Source organism: Nanorana parkeri, unplaced genomic scaffold (assembly GCF_000935625.1).
Source record: "Nanorana parkeri isolate BGI_ZX_2015 unplaced genomic scaffold, ASM93562v1 scaffold82, whole genome shotgun sequence".
In the NCBI taxonomy this organism is placed as follows: Eukaryota; Metazoa; Chordata; class Amphibia; order Anura; family Dicroglossidae; genus Nanorana; species Nanorana parkeri.
The window spans coordinates 2355224-2362538 of record NW_017306350.1 but is presented as its reverse complement, the minus strand read 5'-3'; the positions used below and the strand labels follow the sequence as shown (position 1 = coordinate 2362538).

Here is a 7315-nt window from a genome sequence, read left to right as displayed (position 1 = left end):
GAATATAAATATTTTAAGTGATAATAGATTTTTTTCATTGCACATTTCTCTAAGAATAGCTGTTTTATCACATAGGCTATTGTCACGAATCTAGAATTAAAAGCAGTCGAAGGCAAGTAATAATCATTGAAGTTATGCTAACATTATAACAAGCAGCAGCATGTGGATCTATAGAGACTATAGGGTCTATTCACTCAGCTGCCTTAGGCAGCTGAGTGAATGACCGACCTAAAGCGAAGTGAGCCGAACGCTGTTCCGCTATTCACTTCAGGCTGGTACGGCTGATTTCAGCCGCATATGGGCTGAAATCAGCCGTTTCGGGCTATTCTTAAAGATCCTGAACAGCAGTGATGAATAGCCGAATGCCGCCGAGCGGCATTAGGCTCGGCTGTTCTGCTAGGTCCATCAGAGGGACCGAGCAGAACAGAAAAATAGTTTAAAAAGTACAAAAAAGTAAATAGAAAACAATTGTGCGGAGCTAGCCATGGCAGCTAGCTCTGCCCAACAGTTTTCTATTAGCCGGCGGATCTGCTGCCGTCAAAAAAAAAGAAAAAAAACTCTCCCGGGCGCTCTGGGAGTCTCCCGCTCCCGGCTGCCAAGGAGAGAAACACTGCTTTATCTTTTTTTTTCTTTATTCTGACACGGAGCCGTGTCAGAATAGAAAAAAATAATAATAATTTTTGCCCATAGGAATGCATTGCTAGATTCCTATTGGCTATTTCAATTTGCAATAGCCAATAGTAAACTAGCATTGCACCCGCCCTCTGCTGATGGACCTGATGGAGAACTGCAGCAGAGGGTGGGTAACCAGGGACGCTGATCTCTCTGCAAGTGACCGGAGCCAGCCGTAAGATCACGGCTGGCTCCGCCCAGCTGTCAGAAGCAGGCTGTCGGCTTTCAGCGCGGCTCAGCCAAGCCGAGGCATATACCTTCGGCTCGCCTGAGCCGCTCAGCTAAGTTCGGGAGCTGTACAGGCTATTGTGAATAGCCCGTACAGCAGCCCTTCGGTTCTACTGAACCGAAGGGGTCCTGGGACCGAAGCTAGGCGAAGGATCGGCTGAAGTTACGGCTAGATCCTTCGGCTGCTTCATGAATAGACCTCTATATAAATGAGGTTTGCATGTCACCCATGACAGTGCCCAGCTTCCTATGACTTCTTTGGTAACAGCTTGCTAGTGACAAATAGCTGACATTTAGAAACAAGATTAACCTCCCATAGACTTCAATGGGGTTTGGCACAAAGTTCACAAACTTTTAACAAGATTTCCAAAACTATTTGTGAACTGAAGCTTCCTAGTTCATACAAGTTCTGAACTTTAAATTAAAAGAAACACTGAAATATAAGTTGAACAATAACCAATTTGTGCTCACTCTTAAACGTTGAAGTCTATCAGGGTTATTCACAAAAGGGTGAAGAGTTTGGAGAAGGCAGGAGAAGTAAACAATCTAGGTCAAAATAGCTGATTTTGCAAAATTCTCCAATTCAGCTCACTTTCCAGTTCATCTATGTTGTCCTAGATTGTTCACTTCTCCTGCCTTCTCCAAACTCTTCACCCTTTTGTGAATAACCCTGTTTATAAATGCAATTTTTTGTTATTGTCCTGGTGACCATTGTTGTCGTAAGGGTAAGTCATCCAGTTGTGACAAAAGTTTCGGAGACAACAGTCCTCTCACTTTTGGGACATTTCCTCTAATTTATTGTTGAATTTTCCAGACAGAAAACATAGATAAATCTCCCATGTGGGACACAGACAGCAAAAGAAATACCATTCCCTACTCTTTCTAAAACAAAAGAAAAGTAATGGCTATATATACACACCCACACCCACACCCAGGCAACCATTTATAAATATTATTACTCAACTGGGCTTAGTGACATTATAGAACCAAGTACAGGATAAGTATATGCTGCAGTGAATGTTACTGTTGTCTTACTTTATATAACACAATCCTTCTATTACCTACCAGCAATGTCAGTTCAAGTATGGTCTATATGCATTACATCCATAGCTTTCACAGAACTTAGGAGGGTATGTCCCTGACTCACTGTATGCTTTTGCACACCTTGGGAAGGGTATAGTTTACAGGGGTTACTGGAGTAGCAAATGGAAGCACAGCTTTGCCCATGACAGGTAGGGGGGAGGGGTTAGAGAATTTATATTGATTAAGTGCACATCATATCTAGATTTTCACTTTGAGCACCTCTTCCAGATGATCGATTTAATACTCCCAACTACTATAGGCAGTTACTGGTCACAGATATATCAATTATAAATATAAATTTACAGTGCAAATTATACTGCTTAGCTTTTTTTTAAAAAACACACCTTTAGGCTAACCAATTAAAAACCATTTTATGTCCAAACAAATGAAATTGAAACACAACCATTTTTTTTTTTTTTTACATTCTGGATGTAATAGGGAAGGGATAAAACCATATGTAGGGGTTTTAACTTCTACTAGTGTATTTTTGAGTAGATTTCCCTTCACTTTCTGCCTGGTCATCTAAAGAGAAATTGAGCAGATGCCCTCCAGTGGGGGTGTAGACAGATATAAAAGCACTTTTTTAAGTAGAGTGGGGACAATTTAGAACCTCTGTCAGATTTGTATTGCTGTCTTTGTTCCTGTTGGGGAAAAACTGGGTCTCTATGGCAGGAAGTGAGAGCAAATCTCACTGGTGACGCAGACAGCAATTAATACAAGTTCTGACCATTCCTTACTCTATTCAAAGCTTAAAAAAAGATTCTGGAGTTTCATTTTAAAGCTCAATGATTAAATAGTTTTTAAAAAAGGCCTGTCTGTAACAAACTTAGTTAATTCAGACCTTTACACTGAAAATCAAATTCTACCAATGCAACTCTCGTCTATATTATTAATCATCATATATAATGTCAGGTATACAATGTTGTGATTTTGATACTTAGGGGGTGATTTACTAACCTAAACACACACACACACCAGGTGTGTGTGATTTTCACACAGCAAAACGTATTTATCAACCAAAAAGTCTCTAAAATCATATTTCCACTAATGCCATATATGGAAAAATCATGCACATGATGCATATATAATGCTGCTTCACAGTTTAGACAAAAATGGTTAGCTCATGCATTTACATTCCTTGCATTCATCAACGCAAGCAACACAACATAGAGCTAATTTACCCAACATCACCTTGGAATTCCTTCAGGGCTTTGCACAACACACCTGCTGGGTGTGTACACATTACAAAGGTGTTTAGATTCCACCCATAGATCATGCTGGGAGGGAACACACTGCAGAGGTGTATACACGTTCGTGGTGTGTTTATAAGGTTAGTAAATCAACCCCTTAGACTTGCAGAGCATTCACTTCCTGCTTTGAAAGGGCAAAATTACTTCAGTTTGCCAACGCAATGCAAACTAGGATTGCCTTGTCATCAGCAGTGCATTGCTGGGAAATCTCATCTGTAATCTCAGGAGATCTCAGGGAAAGACATTTTCCTCCCCTGAGATGATGTGCATGGTCACATGTCCAAGTGACATGTCTAGTTACATGTGCCAGAAATCCAGGAAGTAAAAGGAGAGCTAGTAATCTGCCCTTAGTAAACATGGCACTTTCAGAAGACTGGAGAAGAAAAAGAGAAATAAGGTATAATAAGGTATGCAAAGAACACAAAGCATGCTGTTATCTAGAAGTATCTGTTTGTAGATTGTCATTACTAAACATGTCTAAAGGTGTATTTGTTGTTTTAAAGATATGGCAGGTTTAATAACCTTCTGTCCTGCTGCCCACACAACTGATCTTTGCTCTCTTCAAGAGTTACGTTGGCTGAATAAGAAAGAATTGCTTTAAAGTGTCCCATCTGGAGATGGGAGCCATTTCTGACTTATCAAACTAATTGGATCACTTCTTTTCTCTACAGTGCATAAGAAGCAATAGCTTGGAGTATATAAATATATCAAGCATATTTACCCTGCAGTCCTTTTAAACATTATTTAACTTTAAGGGAGAGCCCCTGTGACTATTCGAAAGAGAAAATACAGGAAAAACCCATGTAATCCTGAAGACAACAAGTTAACTACAGAAATATAACATGCAGTTCCAGCAGAAATACAATTGCTGGCCCCTTGTGAGTAAAGTCAGGTAAAAATCGTTACATTTCTCAGTGTGCTAGAATAACTGTGTCCAGCAGACAAATGAGGTAGTAGACCCAGAGGCCTCCATGTTTTATATTTAGTAAAGTGTATTGGCCAGGCACCAATTCTTAACACACTCGAAGTCCTTTAAACAGCAGAGCAACCTCAGTTCTGCAATCATTTCCTTTCTGACTCTCTAAATTCTTTACAGTATACAATTGTGCAGACAAACTTTTATAGCTATCCCACAGGATTTTGTCCATCTCAAATATACTGTGATGTGAAATAGTTTTAAGAGTGATTATAAGTGTGTTATATGCAATGCAGTATTTTACAGATGTTAGCATTACGACATGCAGAGCTAAAGAGCTTGTGAAGAACACCCTACCACTGCTTTGTAGACAGTGTTTCTATCCTGGGTATGTTTTCACGAGTCCACTGCTAATTTTCCAAATGGAATAAGTGGAGACATCTAACAGCTTTTTAAAACTAATAATCAAAATCTGAATCAGAACTATTAAACCAATGGGAGCTAAAAATAAGACGGCAAACATATACACGCTATACAAGCATACATTATCAAACCTGTCAAACTTGGTGGCACTAAAAATGTAAGATGGCATCTCCTGTACACAGGAAAAGGCTGTAACATCCTACATGAGCTAAATGTGCCTTACAGTAACTTCTTCACTAAATGGGGATTACAGTATCCCTTTGTCTACAGGAGGTACAACGTTCCCTGTGTTTGTTGCCTCTAGTTTTAAAGCCTAACTTTGGGGAAACCACAAAACTCACCTTGCAGTGGAGCTATCCTCCCCACTGCAAGAGTTAAATGCTTATTTGGGTCTAGGGTATTGGGAAAATTTAGTTTTACATACCTGATTCCCACTCCTCTGGCACTCATCAATCACCTCGTTTCCCCTACACTCTGGCTTGTGGACTTTCCCACAGTGCTTTATGTATAATGCAAGGCTAGGGGCCCTGCATTGTACTTGATGATGTCAGTGGGCCTCCAGCTGCTGGTGCATAGTGGGCAAAAAGGCTGTGGGTGTTGGTTTTGTAGCCTGGAGGGAGTGGCAATCAGGTAAGTAAAAGTATTTTTGCTAGGTACACTAGACCTAAATGAGCAGTTAAACCTTGCAGTGCAGGGGTAGCCCCACTGAAACTGGAGTTAAGTGTTTTTTCCCAGAGTTCAACTATACCCGTTATAAAAATGCTGCTGATACAACAGATTTAAAAAGCCTTCAGATACAACCAAATATAGTGGCAATTTGACAGACAAAGTTCCAGTACTTCTGCATAGTTGTCAGCTTGCCCCCTCACATTCCTATTGGGCCATCAATTTCCTATATCCCAACTCCAGACCACCCCGTCCTTCCTCCCATTGCTCCCCAGGACTGTATTTTTTGCATTATTTTACACTTAGCTTTTTCTGATGCCTTCAGGCTGGTCACATGATGCACATGTTCCTCTTCCTCATTCAATCTTTTTCCAGTGATGGGCGATCCTCATGAGTGCAAAAAGCAGCACTGATGTAAAGATATCAACAAGGCCCTCTACATTATCATGGTGACCTGGTGACAGTGCCTCAGGGTGTGCCCAGTGTCAGTCAACCTGGAAGACTGAGGATATCTAGGGATAGAAAGGCACATTGTGGGACTCAAAACGTGATGAAACATTAAATATCCTGCTTCAATCAACCATAGTAGGAGCCATCAGTTTGTTATTTTTTTATTTTTGTAACCAGCCCAAGAACTGATGCTGTCAATATGAATGTACTTATTCAATATTAAGTAAATAGCATTCTATGAACCATCAGACATTTAAAAAATATACAGAGAGTTTAAAACAATAAAAGCCAAATTTGGTTTGTTAAAGTGGACCTCCTAGATCTGCCAGTCTGAAAGAAAACCAATATAATCTAACATATTCTTTCATGCGGTCCTTCAATTTTTCATTATATCTTTGTTTCCACTTAATCAGTTGCATGCTGTTTTCAATTTCAGCCTTTTCTGTTTCACATCTCTTGGTATTCCCCTTATTAAAGCTGATGAATCCAATTTCATTTAACATTAGTAGTCGTTCTATATCATGCATAAAATAGTTCATTTAAATGCACAATATTCAATAATGCCTTGAATCGCACTCCAGCTCAAGCCTGGTGTAGGCCTCTTTATTAGGGCACAGGGATCTGTTTAAGCTATGGCAATTTAAACCAGGTTTTGACCTGAACTTAATCTCTCTGTAAAATATGCATTTCAGTGCGACACACTATTTCCAGCTGTCAGGATTACGAATCATTCGCAATTAGCTTAATAAGAAAAACACCAAACAAAACGGATTCATCTCGCTGGACATGCACGCCATGCTCGCCTTGTGCACTTAAACAGCCATCAAACTAACAGCTATTAAACATGGTCTAGTGAAAAATGTAAGTAGAAGCATTTGAGAGAAATTGACTTTCCATTTTTTTAACCAGCTCTCTCTCTCTCTCTCTCTCTTTCCCTATCCTACCTCCCTTAACTCTCCTCTTTCTGTCATCTCTTGTCTATCTCATATGTCTTTTTCCTTTCCTGTCCCTTCCCTTCTGTCTCTTTTTCTCTATCCCATATTTCTTAGTTCCCTTCTTTTCGTCATCTCTTATCCCTTTCTTGCATATGTCTTTTTCTTTTTCATGTGTATGTAGCGCTACCCCCGCAAGGGCCACTGTAATATACGGGCCTTCTGTCCCACACCAGTGATGACTCACCCTCACCTGGACCCAAGTAACACCAATACACCGTTTATACTTTTGCATGGGCTTTATTAAACTAGCAATAAGCCCTGGAAAAAGATAAACTGAATAACAGGATAACAATATCAAATGCAATGATATGATACAATCGCTCAGCAGATTAAACCAGCATTGGTGTTCGTTCACTTTACCCACCAGTGGGAGGCCTTGCCTGAAATGCACTGAGCGAGTGGTGAACGACACTGTCAGTTACACAATACAGCAAGACTGTTCAACAATTATCTAAAAGCAATATGACTATAATAGCCTATCTAGGTCTTATAGGTTCTAGCTAACCACTGGCCAGTGGGAATTCTACACACTCCCAAAGTCTGCATGTGTTGGGCCCCTTTAAATTCTGTGATGGAGTACTCAGCCTTTGGTAAACAATATTTGTAATCCACAGGATGGAAAGGGGTATCTT

The 7315-nt window shown here is 40.1% G+C and overlaps 1 protein-coding gene across 1 annotated transcript in view; it reads left to right on the top strand.

Moving 5' to 3' along the window:
• Positions 1–7315, top strand: part of FAM189A1 (family with sequence similarity 189 member A1) — a 413737-nt gene that overhangs the window by 157733 nt on the left and 248689 nt on the right. The gene's annotated exons all lie outside the window — the stretch shown is intronic.